This window comes from Coenobita brevimanus, chromosome 4 (assembly GCF_032717465.1).
Source record: "Coenobita brevimanus isolate Jiangsu-jjx chromosome 4, ASM3271746v2, whole genome shotgun sequence".
Lineage (NCBI taxonomy): Eukaryota > Metazoa > Arthropoda > Malacostraca > Decapoda > Coenobitidae > Coenobita > Coenobita brevimanus.
This window is the reverse complement of record NC_136957.1, coordinates 21,666,068-21,688,471: the sequence shown is the minus strand read 5'-3', so window position 1 is coordinate 21,688,471 and position 22,404 is coordinate 21,666,068. Positions and strand designations below refer to the sequence as shown.

The following is a 22,404-nucleotide window of genomic DNA, read 5'->3' as shown; positions in this document are numbered from 1 at the left end:
CGAAAGAGTTTGCCTAGGCAGGGTGTAAGCACAGAATCACAATTCTTGAGAACAACAGGAGGGACTCCATCAGGCCCATATGCCTTGTTAGTACTGAGGCCAGTGATGGCAGAAAATATATCAACTGAAGAAATTTTAATGTCAGCCATTAGGAAGTCAGAGGGAAGAGATGGAGGAACAGCACCGGAATCGTCTAAGGTGGAATTGGAGGAGAAAGTCTGTGCGAAGAGATCTGCTTTATCAGTAGAAGAAATAGCTACAGAACCATCAGAGTAGAAAAGAGGAGGGAAGGATTATGAGGTAAAGTTGTTAGAAAGATTTTTGGCAAGGTGCCAGAAGGAGTGGGAAGAATTCGAGTTGGAGAGTTGAGAGCATTTAGTATGGATGAAATTATTTTTAGTAGAGCGAAGAACAGACTTAGCACGATTCCGGGCAGAAACGTAAAGATGATGTGATTAAGGGGTGGGTTGGCTCCCGTACCTTTTGTAGGCCCTCTCCTTGTTGCAGACAGCATTAGAACAAGCGTGATTAAACCAAGGCTTTCTTGTGTTAGTCAAAGGATATGAGAAAGGAATGTATGCTTCCATGCCCAAGAGAATAACCTCCGTAATGCGCAAGGCACACTCAGATGGCTCACGGCCATGGATGCAATAATCATTCCAGGGAAAATCAAAGAAGTACTGCCTGAGGACCTCCCAGTCCGCGGCTCCAAAATGCCACAGACGACGTTTCCCTGGAGGGTCTACAGGCCGTACCGGAGTGATAGTACAGGTTAAGGTAATAAGGTTGTGATTGGAGGAGCCCAGCGGAGAGAAAAGATTAACAGAGTAAGCAGAAGGATTAGTTGTGAGGAAGAGGTCAAGTATGTTGGAGCTCTCTCCAAGGCGGTCAGGGATACAGGTAGGATGCAGTACAAGCTGCTCTAGGTCATTAAGGATAGAAAAGATGTTGGCTTGTTCACCAGGTGGATCCGTGAAAGGAGAGGAGAGCCAAAGGTGGTGGTGAACATTGAAATCTCCTAGAATGGAGATTTCAGAGAAAGGAGAAATGGATAGAATGTGTTCCATCGTAGAAGTAAGATAGTCAAAGAATTTTTGATAGTAGAATTAGGGGATAAGTAAACAGCACAGATATATTTAGTCAGAGAATGACACGAAAGCTGAAGCCAGAGTGTAGAGAATTCAGAAGAATCGAGTTCAGGAACACGAGAGCAAGATAAGTCGTTGCGTATATATACACAAGAGCCACCTTTGGCTTTGAAATGAGTATAGAGAAAGTAGGAGGATACAGAAAAGGGTTTGCTGTCAGTTGCCTCAGACAGCTGAGTCTTCGTTAGAAAAAGGTGAGGTTTAGAGGAGGAGAGGTGGTGCTCAACAGAGCAAAAGTTAGAGGAAAGGAAGCGAATGCTGCAGAAATGAGGAAGAAGAGAGTCAGACAGTGGTTCCAGGCACCTCGAGTTGTCACCGGGAGAGGGGCGGATGGTTGGGGGATTTATGTTCCCCCCCCCCCGAGGACTCCGAGGCTTGGTGAAGAGACGCCATTTTAGTTGAATTTGAATAGGAAGTGTAGTGTGTACTGTGCATGTAGATTGGTGTAGATAGAGAAATTTGTACTGGAGAGCATGCTGGCCTACTCTCTGTGTAACTGAGACACTGAAAATGTTCAGCAAAGGGGGATGGTCAGGAACTAGTCCTGAGGGCTGATGAAACGGGAGCTCCAGCACTCCCTGTCATCAGGTTTCCATCCACCTCGGGAGTACTGCCCTGCTCGACTGGTGCTATAGTCTACTTCTCAATTATGAGAATAGCTTGCAAATATGAGAATAGCATTCACATCCATAAATGAAGACATGCTAAGAAGGATAATAACATCATTCATTAGACCAACCCTGGAATATGCATCAATAGTCTGGAGTCCTCATCTCAAAAAACACATAGACAAGATTGAAAAAGTTCAAAGGGCCGCTACAAGATGGATACCAAGCTTAAGGGACCTAAGCTACGAAGAAAGACTCAGTAAACTGAATCTACCAACACTACAGGAGAGAAGGAAAAGAGGTGACATGATAATGCTATACAAGTGCATATCAGGGAAGGAGAAAATAGACATAAATGATTACTTAACATATGGAGAAGCATCAGCAAGAGGACACTGCAAAAAAACTGCATAAGAAGAGAGGTGATAAAGACGTAAGGAAATTCAGTTTCCCAAACAGAGCAATTGATCAATGGAATGCACTACCGAATGAAATAGTGTGTGCCAAAACAATTCACAAATTTAAGGATATGTACGATAAATATGGTTTAAGACACGGGACAGTACGAGCTTGACTCATTCCTGTAAAGCTACAATTAGGTAAGAACAATTAGGTAAGAACACACACACACACACACACACACACATACACACACACACACAAACGAGAGAGAGAGAGAGAGAGAGAGAGAGAGAGAGAGAGAGAGAGAGAGAGAGAGAGAGAGAATAAATACTGGAATGGCAAAGGAGTCCCTTTGAGTGAGGAAATAAGGCATAAACGTCGTCCCTCTTCTCTCTCTGATTCTCCATTACCTCCCTCCTCTCTTATTCTCCATTCCCTCCCTCCTCTGTCGAAGAGAGAGAGAGAGAGAGAGAGAGAGAGAGAGAGAGAGAGAGAGAGAGAGAGAGAGAGAGAGTGTTAGAGTTGATACAGTAATCACGTGATCTTTGCCAATGCCTTAGTAAATATAAGCTGTTTTTCCCGGGCAGTGACCTACCTCAATCACCGCGGGTGGTTGGCGGGTTGCTTGAGCCACCAGCTGTTCATCTTCTGACCATTTTATCTCACCACCACGTGACTTTATGTGGTCATATATATATATATATATATATACTGCCAGATGCGCGCGAACATGTCATTCAGTTCTGTAAGACTCGAAATTTCAGCCAAATCGTCGCTTGGTGCCCAGTACCTACGGAAGCATGGTCACTCTCCACGGGTTACTTTTCGAAGAAGCACGGAGTGAGGAAGATTCACACACACACACACAAACTGTGTGTGTGTGAGAGAGAGAGAGAGAGAGAGAGAGAGAGAGAGAGAGAGAGAGAGAGAGAGAGAGAGAGAGAGAGAGGGGGGAGTGGGAGAGGGGGGACCCTACTTCCTTGTGTGAGCCTCTTTTCGGTGTTACAATTTTGGTGGATTTTCTGCTATATCTTGCGGTTTCGGGCCCCCATCTGGTCGCTAATTTTGCTATATATATATATATTTTCGGGCCTACGATGACCATGGCAGTTTTTTCTTTGTAAACATACCCATATAATTTGTGTACACTTAGATCTATAGGTTATTAAATGAACTTGGTTTTTGTACTAGGCAATGTAAGATTTTATTTTTAATTAAAAATTTTTCATGCTTAAATTGCTACGCTGTGTCCTATCTGACTGGTCACGAGGCACGATTGTAGGGACTAGTCTATGAACACTCGTCTTTAGTGGTGGATATACGTAAGATTCCCAATACAACGTGAATATGCCTAAGTCACAATGAACAAAGAAATTTTGAAAACAGTTGTTGGAGTACCATTCATTAAAGGACTGGTTGGTTAAAAAAAAAAGTTGTGGTACAGTTCTACCAGAGTAGGTTTTATTAGTCTCAACCCAAAACCAAGCGATTTGAACGCAAGAAACACCAAGTTAATGAAAAAACTATGAATTCTAGGTGATTGGAGATTTCATATCTCTTATCAGCTTATATATATATATATATATATATATATATATATATATATATATATATATATATATATAGAGAGAGAGAGAGAGAGAGAGAGAGAGAGAGAGAGAGAGAGAGAATGTCTGCGTGTGTGCTGGTCATTGGGTGGTAATTCAAGCGGTTTTTGCAAATCCTAGAATATCTAAATCTGATATACATGTGTACACAATTACTATGTTCAGTGAATGCCAAAGGAATATGAATCTTGCGGATTAAGGGGTAAATCTAGCGGAATTTGGAAGCTGATCTGGCGGAATTGTAACTTTGTGGTTGGCAGCAGCTGCAGCACTGCAGGCTCTACTGATCTACTTCAGTCTTCGTGCAGTAACGTTCTTAAGCTGAACCGCTCACATCGCTCCAGCCAAACCACTCTCGCAGGTGAATATTTTCTGCGTGGTGACAATTGGCCTATCTTTGCTGGTGGACTTTGTGGTGATTAATATTGTGTTGTGTGGTAATGCTTGTCTTTGTGCTTTTGTGGTGATGATGTATGTGGGAATGTACAGACGTCGGAATAAGTTCGTTTCCATTTCCGTGTTTTTAACACCGCTCGATGGAGATCTATCCCCTCCTCCTCCCCTCCTCATAGTCCCACACTCCAGCCGAACCCCCCCAATTTTCTCTCCGACCCTATAACCCCACCTGGTACCCTCCATACTCTCGTTCACAGCCAGCTAGGGGTTTCTGTACTTCAAGCACCTCTCTGATTATGTGTAGTCCGAACAAATAATGAAGGAATAGTACTGTATATATCATAAACCAAGTTAGGAAAAGGTTTACTACACTGTGTGTGTGTGTGTGTGTGTGTGTGAGAGAGAGAGAGAGAGAGAGTTACAGGGAAATGTTAGAATCTTAATGACTATACAGCCCATACCGTGGAGATACTTCTTGTTTGCCTGGGAATGTATATCTAATTCACATTTATTCTAGTGTAAGATCCTGACGATGAATCCCTTAAACTTCTCTACTGTAGTGTTAACAACGTCCATGATGAGCAAGGTCCATGTGGAGCAGATCTTGCACGTGAAATAGTTTTCAGGTAATTCCGCCGGTAAATTTTTTCATTTACAGCTTCCAGTCATGGTTGTGTGCCGAGTCCGTATTAAGAGTAAGCAACTTTGTATGTAATGACTGTGAAACCCATTCAGATTTTAAACACTTTAATGAGCTGACCTCGTAGTCTACGAGTTTCTACTAAAAATGTCCCACAGCCCTCAGGCGAACCTGTTATTTAGTCTCCTGAACTCTTTTTAAGTCGACGTATGTCTTTTTCAAGTGACCAAAATTCCACAGCAACTCAGGAAGTGGTCGTATTAAGGAGATATATACTATGAGAACAATCTCTTTTTACCGAGAGAGAGAGAGAGAGAGAGAGAGAGAGAGAGAGAATGATGTAAGACGGGGAAGAGAAAGAGAGGTGGAAAGAAGAGTGAGAAGGAAAGGAGGGGAAGAAGAGAACACTGCTAGAGAGAGAGAGAGAGAGAGAGAGAGACTTGGAATGATAAAAACAATCAGGAGAAATACTGATAAAAAACTGTGAGTGAGAGAAGAAACTGAAGGAGAGAGGAAAAAACACGCAGGTGAAAAAATGGAACAGTGTTATAGGTGTGACACAGGGAAGGGAAGCACACACACACACACACACACACACACACACACACACACACACACACACACACTTTCTGAATATTTGTCGACCTATCTGTCTGTGCCTGTCTGTGTACTGCCCCCCTCTCTCTCTCTCTGGATCCTTTGTCTCATCCCCAGTTTCCTTTCCCCTCCTTCCCCTTTCTTTATAGCTATCTGCTCAGTTCCTACCTTCCTCCCTCTCTCTTTCCTTTCCTTCGTCTCTCTCCCCCTCTGTCACTCCCTCCTTACCTCACTCATCTTTTCTTTCTCCCTCCCTGTGTCACAACTTTGTCATACTATTTTCATCTGTCACATATCTTACCTTTTTTTCTCCATTACTCTTTCCCTATTTCTTTACTTGTATTAAATCCATTTCCTTCACTGCTTTCTTCCCCCAGTAATAACTGCATGCTCTTTTTCTCTCTCCTCTCTCCGTCTTTCTCTGTCACCCAAAATCTCTTCTTTCATTCCGCTCTTCCCACTGTCGTTCCCTCCCTCTCTCCCTCTTCCTCCCTTTGTCTTCCGTTCTTAACATCCCCCTTCTCTTTCTTGCCCCCCAAATTAACCTATTTTCTTCCCACCCTTAATCCCTACTTTCTCTCCTCAAATTTCTCTGTTTCTCTCCCTCCCTTTTTACTTGAATGTTACATTCGTTCTACTCAGCCTCAATGCTTTCGTCTTATCCGGCTTAGTTCTTTCCCTGTGTCCGTGCCAGAATAACACACTTTCTTCCCTCTGCCTTTTACCTTGCCTCCTTTTCTAATTTTTCTCATTATCGTTCTCAGTATTCCATTCCGTAGCTCTCTTTCCCACTTTCTTCTTTTGTTATCCCTATTTCTATGTTTGCTCCATTCCCCTTTTCACTCAACTGTCTCCTCTTTTGTCTCTGCTTCCCTGACTCCTGGTCTTTGTATTCACAGCCCCCTTTTCTCTTTCCCTTTCACACTGCTTGTATCTCATTTCACCTCTCACTGTCTCTTCTCCTCACTCTCTGTCTCTTTTCTTAGCTCTCGTTGTTCTCTCCTTGCCTCTCCTCTTTTTTTTTTTCTCCGTAACTGTCCTCTTATTACTCATTTTTCCACTTGCTCTCCCTCTCCGCAAGTCTCCCCCAGTCTTTTAACTCTCTCTCTCTCTTTCTCTCTCTCTCTCTCTCTCTCTCTCTCTCTCTCACACACACACACAGACACACACACACACACAGTGTAGTAAACCTTTTCCTAACTTGGTTTATGATATATACTGTACTATTCCTTTATTAGTTGTTCGGAGTTCACGTAAATAGAGAGGTGCTTGACGTACAGAAACCCCTAGCTGGCTGTGAGCGAGAGTATGGAGGGCATCAGGTGGGGTAATGGGGTCGGGGAGAAGAGTGGGGGGGTTGGGTGGGAGTGTGGGACTATGAGGAAGGGAGGAGGAGGGGATAGCTCTCCACCGAGCAGTGTTACAAACATCTTAGTCCACGGAAAAGGAAACGAACTTATTCCGACGTCTGTACATTATTATTATTACCTCATCCAGACGGAATCTGACGAAGTATTGTTTTTGGTCGTTTGTTTGTTTGTTGGATACATTACGGAAAAACGGCTGAATGAATTTAAGTGAAACTTTCAGGATATGTGGGCATTGCTTCCCCCCAAAAGTGATTAAATTTTGGGGGTAATCGAGTGAGCCTGAAAGGTCAAAATCAATGTCATGGATTTTCCCAGGACTATAACTTGAAAACGGTTGAAGATAGAGATATTTACTATTAGGAACATACAGGAACTCGTAATATGGGCTTTCATTCTGCACCAAGACCTTTGACCTTGAAAGACCTTGAGAGGTCAAACTCAAGGTTGCAGATATTCAGCAGGGCTATAACTTGAAAATGGTTGAAGACAGAGAAATATCTACTCTTATCAACATACAGGAAATCCCATATGGGTTTTTAGTTGGTACCTTGACCTTTGTAAGTGACCTTGAAAGGTCAAACTCAATGTCACGGATATTCAGGCGGTTATAACTCGAAACTCGTTGAAGATACATATATTAACTATTGCCAAGATATAGGAAGTCTCACATGGCTTTCATTTGGCAGCATGACCTTTGACCCTGAGTGACCTTGAAAGGTCAAAGGCAAGATCACAGATTTTCAAAGGGTATAATCTTATAAAAATTTGCACCATTACCCTAGACTTTAACTGTGCACTGAAACCAAATGGCAGAAACGAGTCAGTATTTAACAGCAATAAAATAACTGTTGTTGGGGGAGGTTTCTTGCGCCTGCCACCACCTGATATTATTATTATTATTATCATTATAAATATTATGTGATTTAGATGGAAGGGAAGAGGAAAGGGAGATGAAGGATGAGGTGGAGAGATGGAATGGAGAGATATAGGAGAGACTTGGAATGAGCTGGAGAGGAACCAAATGGCAGAGGACAAGACAACGTGGAGGCGATTTGTTTGTGGACACCCCTTACGGGATTGAGGAGTCTGCCAATAGCTAGCTTGACAGAAATAGATTAACAACAACAATAATAATAATAATAATAATAATATTATTATTATTATTATTATTATTATCATTATTATTTCTATCATTTTTATTATATGAGTTACAGGAGTCAGGGGAAAAGCTGTTGAGGTCCGAAACTTAACTCTGGGACCTTGACTTTCCCAGTGCTGAGTAAAATCTGTTATCAGTCCCAGTTAATACAGAGAAGTCATCCCATATGGTTTAACCCGTCCCATCCCGACCACTTTTCCACCACTGACTCCCCCCAATCTCAACCATTTTTGGAATTTTTTTTTTTTTTTTCTCAAACCTCCGCTTTTGGTGAGAAACATCGAAAATTCATAGAGAAATCGCTCACCTGAGGTTTAAAATACTCGGTACAGGTAGGGGTACCTCCTTACCTTACTGGGTTTTCTAACAGGCTGGCACCAAAGAAAACGAGTTCTATGGGAGGATACACACCACTCATAAACGGTATTTATTTATTTATTTGGTATGAATTTATATGTAGTACGAGAGTATATTGGTTTTCAAGCAGTAATATAGGCATTATAAGCATTGTTTCACTCACTAACTCATCACCATACCTGACCTTTTTTTGCCACATTACCTGATCATCATTTCTGACTGTTTCTTCCTCTAATGCTATGTAAAGTTTGTCCTCCACATTGTCATTGATTGGGGAATCACTCTGGCCCTGAATTTCGTACCGTGGCATGACATGACTTTACTGGCCAGGTCACTGATAACAGGTGAATTGTTGAGACAATGGCATGCAGGGGAGGGGAGGAGGTCATGCTGGGTAAGGCATTGTCCCTGCCTGGCATCTTGTAGAGGAAGGTGTCGTGTATACGTATCAAAAATCACTAGCGAAAATTGAAAATGGTGCAAATTAGGGACCTTGCAATTGATTCGCATTTATGTATGTTGACGGGATTGGCAGTGACAAAATGTGTGGACGTTAAAGAACGTCGATGGGATGCCACAGGTTAAGGGTCCCAGGCAGATGCCCAGCCTAAGCCTTTAGTGGCATTACACGATCAAGAATTCATCAGCATCCTGTCTCGATTCTGGCTTTCTGGGGGCCCGAAGCAGTTAATATTTGGGGGCTAGCTAATGTACCCTACCTACATTTTACCTAATGGCAGTTAAAAACATATACTCGTAAACAGTACACTAATGTTTATAGCATTTATTGCATACACTATAGACAGGTACGATATCACTTAGGTATTTGGTCATGCCTGCTGTATAAAAAACTGCATGTGATTATCTTTGCTAATTCACAACAGTTGATTCACTGAGCTAATATTGTGATACAGTAGTTTTTTTGTTTTTTTTTATGTGACCGACTCTGGGTATAAGCTTCATAGCCTGCTTTCAAGGCCCAGTAGTCCTCCTACGTACCGCACACCTCTACATGTCACCATTTCGGTGCTAACACCCACCGTCCATACTGAATACATGCTAGGGTATCTCATACAGGACTGGTGTATTGGTATTAGCGGGGGTATTTTTACATGTCGGCGGGTCTTCTGGTAGATCAGTAAAGTCTGGTATTTATGAAATTCAAATCCTTAAACTGTTTCCTGGCCCAGTGGGATTTGAACCCGGGTCCGTTAGGACTGCAGGCCAACTCTCTACTGATTAAGCCTGCCCCCCCCCCACTCTCCTCAGAGACAGAGGGGGACCCAGGCTCTCTCTTCTACTGCTTGTTCCTTGAAACGGCTTTGCTAGATTCTTCTCAGAGTTTTTAAGGTAAGGTTGTCACGACAAATAATTGTCAGCATGCATCTTTTGTCATTTTTCGAAGGGATCATATTTCTTTTCTTTTCTTGAATCTGTATTTTTAAATCATTGTTCTCCTCTTCCTTCATATGAGAGTTCGTTGACACGGCCTCACGCTGTTATTTTTGAGTCTTTTGGCTCGAAAATTACTGTTCACGTAGTGTACTCTGGGTCAAGAAAGTATTGGTGTCTACGCCACGCTAAACAATCTGACACTACAGCCGATAGCTACTGCAAAGTCCCAGATAAATGTATTCTACGTTGACACTACTGGTTTGTTAAGGATGGCATATATATATATATATATATATATATATATATATATATATATATATCACTTGTTTGACATTTCCTTATATGTATTGTTGGCAGACGTTTTTTTTACATGATAACAGATATATTAACTTGGAACCCATCATCCCCTCGCTCGATGTAGTGCTACCCACTTCTGCCTTTACCTTTATCATTAAATTTCTGTGTGTCTGCCCTCCTGTCTCTCTATATCTCCCATTTTTCCTGTCGCTTTACATTACTCTGCGTCCTTTTCAGGTGGCTTTACCCTGAGGGACAAGCCTAAAGGTTTCCTGTAAGCCAGGAAACCATTCACAGCGCCGGGTAATAGCCATACAACCAACCCATGCGTGTTCCCTACGTGTAAACAAGCGAGCTGGCTATGGTCAGTGCCCCTCCCCATAAAACAACTAACCAAAAGTCAAACGGCCACCCCATACGAGATTATGGTGTCAGGCTACAGATAAAAATATAAAACATCATCACTTATATTGCAACCATCTTCTTCCACACTTATATTTTTTAATCAATTATATCCAGTGAACTTGTGTTCGATATCCTCAAACACCTGTGTCATATGATGGATTAAGGCACATAAAATAATATTGTAGTACAAAAAGGGTACCAGAATTTAGGCAAGTAATCACCAAAAGTGGTGGGCATGACCACCGGACGTCTTGGTTAGGATTCTCAGACATTTCAGATTGACTCCCTGACACAAATTTGTTATGTTTACAGTAAAAAGGAAGAACTAGACAAAGGATGATTTTTCTCTCTTTTGCTCGATTTTCTTGCACAAAACAGTTATAATCCACAGTAATTTTCGTCTCATTACTAAGATTTATTTATGAAGTTAGATCGGGAGAAAGAGGAGGATTCAACAGTCTGCTTAATCTTTCTCGAAACTGACCTCCGAGTTATGACAGGGAACTGGTCCTAAGTACGTCTGTGTATCCACGACCTGAACAACTGCCCTAATAAAGACGCGTGTTCCATTCGGTTTGGAATGCTGCTACTGTTTCGAGGTTAGGTCGAATCAAATGGACCATATTGCATGTTTGATCTGATTTTTTTTTTTTTTATGGAAAGGAGGAACCAAAGGCCAAAAGCCTGCCAGATTGTTCCCTCCAAGAAAAAAGAAATAAGAGAGCCAAATTCAAGTTCCGTTCACTTCGAGATGCGTGGAGACACATGCGTTTAAAAGACTGAATATAATAGGTAGTGCGAAATGCAGAGGAAAACAGGTCCAGGGTGACCTGTTGCATACATGAAGGACTGGGACTAATGGCTACATCTTGCACTAGACAGTTGGACAGAAAGGGTATGACAGTTTGATGTTAGGCTGGTTTTGCGCACCCGCCGTAATGGTGAAGAGATGCAAGCAGACAGTTCAGAGGAGCAGTGACCATTGAAGTAGTGACAGAAAATTGATAATGATGCAGCAATGCGGCGAAGAGGCAAAGGCTGAAGGGAGCCAGTAGGAGGAGAGTTCATGAAACGAAAAGTCTTTGACCCCACCTTGTTGAGAAGAGCTGCATGTGGGGAGCCTGCCCACACATGTTTGTACTCTGCCCAGGGGCGAGTAAAACCCTTGTATAAAGTCATCAACTGTGCAGGGATAAAGGCATGGAGTCGAGTTAGGCCACCGAATCACTTGGAAGCAGATTTTACAAGACATAATGTTCGAAGATAAATTCCATGGAAATGAAACCCCAAGTACATTAAAAGTTGATGCAAGATTGAGTTTGTTTTTCTTAACACGTAGAAGATACTCTTGCAGAACATTCTGATGGGTCATAGGTATATGAACTGAATTCTTGACGCATTAAAAACTGAATGATCACGTTTACCCCAATCACAAATATGAGCCAAGTCAGACATTACATATGCCATAGTCTCATCCCTTGTTTGTTGGAATAATTACTGAGATGGATGCTACAAGAAGTGAATGGACAGGAAGGGATGGAGTCATCAGCGTATAAGTGGATAGGGTTAGATATGCAGCTTAGAAAGTAATTGATGAATAGTAGGATGAGAGTTGGTGACTGGATAGAGCCGTGAGGAACACCATTGTTAATAGCTCTAGGAGAAAAACAGTGGCCATCTATAACGCAGCTATCGAACAACCAGAAAGGAAGCTAGAGATGAAGCACATATAGAAGCATAGAAACAGTAAGAGGACACTTTGGAAAATAAAGATATATGCCAGACTTGATTAAAAGCCTTTAACCTCTCAGCTTCCAGAGTTCCTGTGTGAGGGATTATGCTGGAAGGGTGCAAGGGGTACTGCCCACCGCCAGTTGGCTCATATTTGCGAAGCTCCTAGGTCCCTACCCCGGGGTTCCCTTCATTATTAAATTTTGATAATGCCCAGTTCCGTCCCATAATGAGGACACAGAGCACAAAGGGGTTAAGATGTCATATCTGATGGGAAAGTATTCGCCAAAGCCATGAAAGAAGGATGACCAGGAGTCTGAATGGAAGTTGAGAAGATCGCTAGTGAAGCGTCCCTGGAGGAATCCATCCTGGCAATTGGGAAGAAGGTTCTGGTAGGAAAGGTGCTTTAAAATACTTTTGTTAACATTAGATTTTAAAACTTTAGAAAGTCAGGATGTTAAAGCGATGGTTAGAAGGTTGGGAATGGTCGCCCTTCTTTGGTACAGGCTGAATGAGAGCAAACTTTTCTCAAGAAGGAATGGTACATGTCGACAGACAAAGGTGAAAGAGCTTACCTATGAAGGGTGTAAGCTCAGAAGGAGGGACACCATCAGGGCTATATGCCTTGTTAATACTAAGGACAGAGAGGGCAAAAAGTATATCAAATGAAGAAAATTTAATGTTAGTCATGAGGAAGTCAGAAGGGGGGGTGACTGAGCACCGGAATCGTCTAAGGTGGAGTTGTAGGAGAAAATCTGAGCAAAGAGGCCTGCTTTTTCAGTAGAAGAAACAGCTACAGGGTGAAAGGAGGAGGGAAGGTTGAAGTAAAGTTGTTAGAAAGGTTTTTGGCGAGATGCCAGGAGAAGCGGCAACAGTTTGAGTCAGAAATACAGAGCATTTAATAGGAATGAAAATATTCTTAGCAGAGTGTAGAACAGACTTAGCATGGTAAGAGATGAGATCCAGAAGTGGGTGGTTCGGGTACCTTCTGTAGGTCTTCTGGTTGCTTTAGATGGATTACAAATACAAGCAGATATATGAATTTGCATGTATCAGCCAAACTTTGGGAAGTAACAGGTACTGTGCTAGCAGATTTTCCCTCATTCAGTCTCCCAGTATTTTCTTTGTGCTGTTCTCCTTCGTCGAAACTACCTTTTTTTGCCATGGTCTTACGACTTTGTTACTGGGCCTTCTGCCTTGATAATTACAGTCAGTCATGAAAGAAACAACCCCCTTTCCCCATCCTACCGAGATGCCTTATAAGTAGTGGCACATCAATGTAGGGAACGGTGGAAATGACGTCAGATGAGGGTGAGGGGGAGGGTGTGGGGCGGCTGGTCTGGTTGGTACACTGACTCAGCTCATGTTTTGCATCACAGACAGCTCACATAAAGGCACTGTATCACTGCATTAACACGTATCATTTTTATTGTAAGGTCTTTTTAACATTAGTGTATAAAACAGCATAGGAACATTTTTTTTAACACAAGGAAAAAATAATTATATTCATCAATGAGTGCTAACATTTTAGAAGAGAAATGTGTAGAAACAAGAATGAAAAAACAAAAACAAAAACAAGAAAGCATTTAGGATGGGAGGATACTGATATTCAGTTCTATTCCCATTACTACATTCCACCAGCTACAGATGTTTTGTTAGTTCGTGTGGAATGTAGTAACGGTTACAGAACTCCCAAATGCTCTCTTGTTTATGCAGGGAAAGAGTGGGTGGGTGGTGGTCGGGATGGACGTTGCTAGTAATAATGAAAAAGAAAGAACTGGTAAGGGAGGTGGGGCCAAGCTAACGCAGGTGTGTACCTGCAATTTATGACGAGTTATTTTCAGTGTGTGTGTGTGTGTTGTTATCATCTCTGGCATATGCGAGTGTGCATGTGAGCATGTGCTGTAATAAGTGCATCTCTCTCTCTCTCTCTCTCATGTGTGTGTGCGTGTGTTCTTACCTATTTGTTCTTACCTAATGGTATCTTTACAGGAATGAGTGAAGCTCATACTGTCCCGTGTATTAAACCATTTTTATCGTACATATCCTTAAATTTGTGAATAGTTTTGGCACACTGCTTCATTTGGTAGTGCATTCCACTGATCAATTGCCCTATTTGGGAAACTGAATTGCCTTACGTCTTTATCACCTCTCTTTTTCTGTAGTTTTTTGCAGTGTCCTCTTGCTGATGCTTCCTCATAGGTTATACATTTATATATGTCTATTTTCTCTTTCCCTCAGATGCATTTATATAGCATAATCTTGTCTCCTCTTTTCCTTCTCTCCTGTAGTGTTGGCAGATTCATTTTTTCTAGTCTTTCTTCATAGCTTAGATCTCTTAAGCTTGGTACCCATCTTGTAGCTGCCCTTTGTAATTTTTCAATCTTATATATGTGTTTTTTGAGATGAGGATTCCATACTACTGATGCATACTCCTGGGTTCGTCAGATGAATGATGTTATTATCTTTCTCAGCATGTCTTCATTTATGTATGTTAATGCTATTCTCATATCTCTGGTAGCGCATGAGAATAATCTCAAGGTCGTGAGTTCGACTCTCACCCGACGGCATTACCTTTAAAGTATTAGCCTACTGTACCACGTTGAGTACACCGCTTCCCGTCCGATCAGCGAAGTTAAGCAACGTTGGGTCTGGTTAGTACTTGGATGGGTGACCCCCTGGGAACACCAGATGCTGTTGGCATCCCTACGTGTCAAGTGGGTTGGTGGAGGATTAGTGCCCCTCCCTGTAAAACAATTAACTCTAAGCCCTTGGCCACCCCGTCTGGGATACATGGCATCTGGCAATGAATGAATGAAAAAATTTACATGGGGGAGGTGGTGGCTCAATCGGTAGAGAGTTGGCCTGCAGTCCTAACGGACCTGGGTTCAAATCCCCCTGGGGCAGGGAACAGTTTAAGGATTTGAATTTCATAAGAATCAGACTTTACTAATCTACCAGAAGACCCGCCGACATGTCGTAAAAATACCCCCGCTAATACCAATACACCAGTCCTGTATGAGACAGCCCTAGCATGTACTCAATATGGACGGTGGGTGTTAGCGCCGAAGTGGTGACATGTAGAGGTGTACGGTATGTAGGAGGACTATTGGGCCTTGAAAGCAGGCTGTGAAGCCTATGCCCAGAGTTGGTAACATAAAATAAAAAAATAATAATAATAATGTTACGCACCTTCTTAACCCTCTCAGGGTCACTCACGCAATTTGTGTTTCATGTGGATTGTTCTAAAGATGTTCAGTCACTCGAATTGTGTTCCTAAGCACCAAAAAATTCGCCAAAAATTAAGTTTCTGGCGGATTCACGTCAAATTTTGAAGCATCGTAGTGAGTGCAGCGCTTTCTAATGGTAAGGCATTGGTAATACTGAGCTGCCTCACGGGGCCCAGCACGTAACAATAAACTTCAGTCTCTTCCAAGCAGCCAGGCAGTGCGGTTGCGTCGCGTGTACTGTCCCTTTAAATTCCTACTAATTCTCCCCCTCCTGCCCGAGCCAAAGCCCCCATGGACTCAGTGTGATAATCCAGTATTTGTGGGCATATTTGTATGTGATATTGTCGATGAAACAGATATATGTCACGAAAAGGAATAGTGTTCATTAGTAATCATTAGGCTTAGAGGCGATATGCATTTTCACTGTTGCAGGGTTTTGCCTCTCGCCTTCTTCAAGGCCCTATGGCGTGATTACAAATACGTATATAATGAAGTCAATGCCTAAACTGTTTTTTGTGTGAAAGATATTGTGGCTGGCTTGGTGAAATTATGGAACTAGTTAGCATTATGGAACACCATGAACCATTGTGTGGAATGGGGCAGGCATCACGTACAGTTTTTATAGTCGGGAAGGGAGAATTAGAGGTGTTTAGGGATGGAATTATTGTGATTCTAGTAGTGAAAATGCATATGGAATTGTGTGAAATATACGTCAAACATGCTGCGGGTGTTCATGAAGGAGTGTGGTGTGTGCCAATAAAATAGAGTTGCATTGTACTCTCCCGGTGAAGGATGCTGCATCACAGTCACGTTGAACCGTAGTAAGGAAGTGAATAATTGTGGAGGTTAGGGTGGAATCATTGTGGTAGTCATGTATTTGCGTATGATATTGTGTCAAGTGTAAGTGAAATGTGCCACGTATTCTCATGATGGCATAAATTATGGTGCGTGGCGTAGGTGAGCGATACTTTAGCGGCAGGTGTGCTGTGAAAGGTAACGATGGCAAGGAACGAGGGATGTCATTGAACAGGTACTGTACCTTGGTCTGACATTTATTGATAAATTATCCTTTATGTAAAATACATGTGAGCTGTGCCGAGAGTGTTAGTTTAGGTGCGTGGCGTAGGTGAGCGGTACTTTAGCGGCAGGTGTGCTGTGAAAGGTAACGATGGCAAGGAACGAGGGACATCATTGAACAGGTACTGTACCTTGGTTTGACATTTAGTGATAAATTATGCTTTATGTAAAATAGACGTGAACTGGGCTGCGAGTGTTCATTTAGGTGCGTGGCGTAGGTGAGCGATACTTTAGCAGCAGGTGTGCAGTGAAAGGTAACGATGGCAAGGAACGAGGGACGTCATTGAACAGGTACTGTACCTTGGTCTGACAGTGATAAGTTATACTTTATGTAAAATATATGTGAACCGTCCCGCGAGTGTTCGTTTAGGTGCGTAGCGTAAGTGAGACATACTTTAGCAGCAGGTGTGCTGTGAAAGGTAACGATGGCAAAGAACGAGGGACATCACTGAACAGGTACTGTACCTTGGTCTAACATTTAGTGATAAATTATGCTTTATGTAAAATATAAGTGAACTGTGCCGTGAGTGTTAGTTTAGGTGCATGGCGTAGGTGAGCGATACTTTAGCAGCAGGTGTGCTGTGAAAGGTAACGATGGCAAGGAACGAGGGACGTCATTGAACAGGTACTGTGCCTTGGTCTAACATTTAGTGATATATTATAATTTATGTAAAATATACGTGAACTGTGCCGCGAGTTTTCGTTTAGATGCGTGGTGTAGGTGAGCGATACTTTAGAGGCAGGTGTGCTGTGAAAGGTAACGATGGCAAGGAACGAGGGACGTCATTGACCAGGTACTGTACGTTGCAACGCCGGGCAACCACGGACGTCAGTGGACAGATAGTGTACCATTCAAAAACAATTGTTGAAATTTGTGATTCTCATCTAAAATGTTTGTGATATATGCCACGAGTGTTCGTAGAAAATATTGTATCATGTGTTGGGGAAACGTTTTGGGAAGGAAGGGAAAATATATATATATATATATATATATATATATATATATATATATATATATATGTGTGTGTGTGTGTGTGTGTGTGTGTGTGTGTGGGTGTATATGTACATATAAATATATATATATATATATATATATATATATATATATATATATATATATATATATATATATATGTGTGTGTGTGTGTGTGTGTGTGTGTGTGTGTGTGTGTGAGAGACAGAGAGAGAGTATATCATGTCTGGGGGGAACCTTTTAGTGTATATATATATATATATATATATATATATATATATATATATATATATATATATATATATATATATATATATATATGGCACACACCCACGGACGCCAGTGAACAGTTATGAGACCGTTAGAAGACACTGAAAAGTTATCCTTTATATGAACTGTTCGTAAAAGGTTCGCAATTTGCTGTACAGAAAGATATAACATGACATGTGTAGTGCTACTCTCAGTGGAAGGTGTTGCGTGACTGAATAATATCTCTTCCTTTTCAGCAGAGAACCTAAAAAGCTCATACTTGACTTTCTGTGTCAGTGCTTGCCAAGATGGAAAAGAAAGGTCTGTCTTCTGACCAGTGGCAAAAGGTTCTTTTTCAGGAGGAGACCGAGAGCGAAGTAGAGGACGAGCTGAGCGATGTTCCAAGTGAGGAGGAATGGGACAAGGTCCTGGTGGATTCCCCTCAGGTGGCAGTGCCCACGCGTGAAGAACGATGGGAGCAGACACCACCACCACCAGTGTCAGGACTATCGGCCCAATCATCGTCTTCACATGGATGACAGACATAGCCTTGGCTTTGACCTCTCGGTCCTACAGCCATCGTGGTCTCTCCACCTCAAGCCTCTAGTTCCCTCTTGGCCGAGCCTATGTCACCGAAAGCAGGGCCTAGTTACATGACACTGGCACCTGCACGGCGCGCATTGTCTGCGGCGCAACTGGTGCAGGAGGTGACTGTGTCGCCGTCCCCTACCCAGTCGACAAGGGTGCTGTCTCCAACAGTGATCATCCCCTCCGACGTTTTCCAGTAGCAGGAGACAGTCTCGTCCTCCTTATCATCGGAACCCTCACCACCTCGACGAGGCCGGCGTGGTCCATGGTCTGGCTATGGGGGGCGGCCAAGGGGTGTCCAAAGAGGAACAAGGTTGTCGGTACGCCGATCCACTGCAGCTACTGCGGGAGGTGTTGCCGCATTGGATCCAGGATGGAGCAGTGGCCCTTTCGCACCAGCTAATGGGCCCTTCACAGGATCCCCAGGAATGAAGGTGGACCCGCCAACAACTCCTCTCCAGTTCTTCCAGCTGTTCTTCATGAGGGAGTTGTTGACTTATTTCACCCACGAGACCAACAGCTATGCATCATATCTGGGGACTGCATTGGATGCATGGTTCATCTGCAATGAAGAGGAGACGTCCAAGTTCCTGGGGCTTTACTTTTTCATGGAGGTGTTAAATCTCCCGAGCATCTGACACTACTGGATGAGATCCCGCATCCACAACTACCCCCTCTTTACACAGGTGATGAGTGGAAGGCATTTCAGGGCGAACCTGAAACACTTCCATGTGTTCAATTCACTTGCGATACCCCAGGACAATGAAGACCGGCTCATCAGGGTTCTCACAGTGATGGAGTACCTCCTTCAGCGGTTCCAGAACACCTACTTACCCGAGGAGCACCTCATCCTGGACGAGGGCTCATTGCCGTGGAAGGGGCGCCTAAGCTTCTGCATCTACAACCCAATGAAACCCTCAAAGTATTCCATCAAGCTGTATATCCTGGCTGAGGCTTCCTCGGGTTACATCTGGAATTTCGAGGTGTATATGGGGCAGAAGAGGGCTCTGGAGACCACCGTGTGGAGCCTCGTAGAACCGCTGAAGGATCAGGGATACAGAGTGTACATGGACAACTATTTTAACTCTGTATCCCTGTGCGAACGCCTCTTCAGTGCAGGAACCTATGTGTGTGGGCCCCTATGCCTGGCAAGAGGAGCACCAAAGCAGCTGCAGGACATCGCCAGGACCACGAACCTGCCAGTGGGGGGAATGACAGCGATGCATAAGGACAACGTGATCGTGTTGCTGTGGAGGGACAAGCGCATTGTGAACATGGTCTCCACCTTCCACAGCACAAGCACCATCCAGAAGCAGGTTCGAAGGAAGACCAGGGCTCCTGACGGGAGGACAACCTATGTCCAGAAGACCGTGGACAAGTCTGTCGTGATGGATGACTATAATCAACACATGGGTGGGGTGGACCACTTCGACCAGCGGCGGACCATGAAATGGACCAAGAAAATCACCTTCTACTTCATTCACATGGCCATTTTCAACGCGTTCGCTCTGTACAAGAAGTGCTCACGTGGGTCAGTCAGTCTGCTTGAATTCGTGGAGGAGATATGGACAAGCTCCTCAACTTTGATGAAGCAGAGTGGCCCGCATCAGGGCACGTCATCCACCATGCCCCTGACCTTCCAATCCGACGGCCAGCAGGACATCAAGCACCTGTGTCACCTGCTGCAGCGCCAGCACAGGTGCCATCACCACCGGCTCCTGCACTAACACCACCATCTCCAGGAGGAGGGCCAGGACAGGAGTCGGCACCACCATTACCTGCAGGACCAGCACAGGTGCTGAGAGAACCTTCACCGGTTCCTGGTCCATCGGGAGAACCTGCTGCCGCTGCCATGCCCAGGCCTGCAGCTGCATCTGCAGGACAACAGGACCAGGGAACGCCAGGAGGACATCCAGCCAAGCATCGTCGTTTCATCAATGACAGTGCGGCTGGATAAGACCCTGGGCCACCGACGGGAGAGGATCCCCAACCGGAGGAGGCTGCGGTGCACCCTGTGTTCCCCGGTGAAGATGAGGAAGGATACAAGTCACATGTGTCCTGTTTGTGATGTGGCACTGTGCGTGGGTGATTGCTTCGAATGGTTCCATGCCGAGCGAAGTATTCCCTAGTGCAGTGTACACACACACACACACACACACACACACACACACACACACACACACTAACACAGGCACTCAAACACACACTACCACACTTACACACACACTAACACAGACACACACACACACTCACACACACACTAACACACACTAACACAGACACTCACACACACACTAACACACACTAACACAGACACTCACACACGCACTCACACACACACTACCACTCACACACACACTAACACACTTACACACACACTAACACAGACACTCACACACACACACACACACACACACACAAACATTACCACACTTACACACACACACACACACACACACACACACACACACACACACACACACACACACATACTACATACCTCCTCATCTTCCAATCCCACATAGTCCTACAACTCAAGCAACACCCCTGGAGGAAGTGAGTTCTCCAAATTTTGTTGATATGTATATTGACCTATTATCATTGCCCATATAATTTTCAGTCAAATAACCGTCTTCTCCTACATATTAAACATATGACAGAAAGTAAAGCTTCATTAGCAGTAACTTGGAAAAAGTAGTGTTCATGTGTAGTAGGTTACAACCATAAAAAAACAACCTTGGAAGATTTTACAGTCTGTACATAAAAAAAAAAAAAAAAAAACTTTGAGAGCATAGTCTTTAGGCAAAGGGGGAGAAAACATTTTTTTTTTTCCACTTGCGGCCAGAGAAAGGGATGGGGGATGGAGTTATCCCCGTACCCTGAAGATTGGGTCTATGAATGTGCGTGGATGTAGTACGATTGAGGCTAAAAGGGAGGAGATTGGGAGAATGTTTGTGAGAAGAAAGTTGGATGTGTTAGCTTTGAGTGAAACGAAGATGAAAGGGAAGGGGGAATCTATGTTTGGAAGTGTGAATGGAAGATTGTCAGGTGTTGATAGAGGAAGGGCAAGAGAAGGTGTGGCCTTGTTAGTGAGTCCGGAAGTTCAGCAATGTGTGATTAAATGGAAGGAGGTGTCATCGAGACTGATGTGGGTGAAAGCGAAATTTGAACGTGAGTTGTGGGTGTTTGTGAGTGCATATGGGCCTGGTAGTGAAAGGGATGAACAAGAGAGGGAGTCTTTCTGGAATGATGTTGATGAGTGTCTGCAGAGTTTTGAAGCGAATGTGAATGTGGTAATGATGGGAGATCTGAATGCTAGAGTGGGAAATGTAGCAGTTGAAGGTGTAGTTGGTATGCACCGTGTGCCTGGAAGAAGTGAAAATGGGGAACGAATGATAGCGATGTGTGTTGAGCGAGAGATGGTGATTGGGAATACGCTGTTTGAGAAGAAAGATATTTATAAGTATACATGGGTAAGACAGGAGGGTGGAAGGGTTGTTGATAGAGCCTTGATGGACTATGTGGTTGTGTCTAGGAATGTAATAGGAAGATTGTTGGATGTGAGAGTTCTGAGAGGGGAGGGTGGAGGTATGTCTGACCACTACCTGGTGGAGGGAAAGTTAAGAGTAGGTAAGAGATGGATGAGAGCTAGGAGGGTTAGGTGTGGCAGGGAGGTTTTGAAAGTGAGTGAGTTGGATAAAAGAGAGAAAAAGATAGAGTATCAGGAGAAATTGAAAGATGAGTGGAATGCAGTGAAAGATCGGGAAAATGGCAGCGTGGAGGAGGAATGGCAGTTGTTTAAGAGTGCTGTGGTGGGGCATGCAGAAGAGGTGTGTGGTGTGAGACGTGTGGGTGGTGGTGTAAGAAAAGGAAGTGAATGGTGGTGCGAGGAAGTAAGTATGGCTGTGGCTGAGAAGAGACGTGCATATGAAGTGTGGCTGCAGAGGAAGGATGAGATGTCATATGAAAGGTATAAGGAGAAGAGGAATAGAGCGAGAAGGGCTGTGCGTGATGCTAAAGTGGCAGCAGATGAGAGGTGGGGTAGGCGGCTGACAGAGAATTTTCAGCAGAATAAGAAAATGTTTTGGAAGGAGGTGAAAAGGGTGCGAAAGGGAGAGTCTGGGAAGGAAGAACGAGTAAAAGCAGAGGATGGAAGGATGTTAATTGAGATGGAT

The 22,404-nt window shown here is 43.6% G+C and overlaps 1 pseudogene; it reads left to right on the top strand.

The window, feature by feature from the left end:
- The first annotated feature begins 14,699 nt into the window (after positions 1-14,699).
- On the top strand, positions 14,700-14,815 carry LOC145396971 (5S ribosomal RNA; annotated as a pseudogene).
- The last annotated feature ends 7,589 nt before the right edge of the window (positions 14,816-22,404 follow it).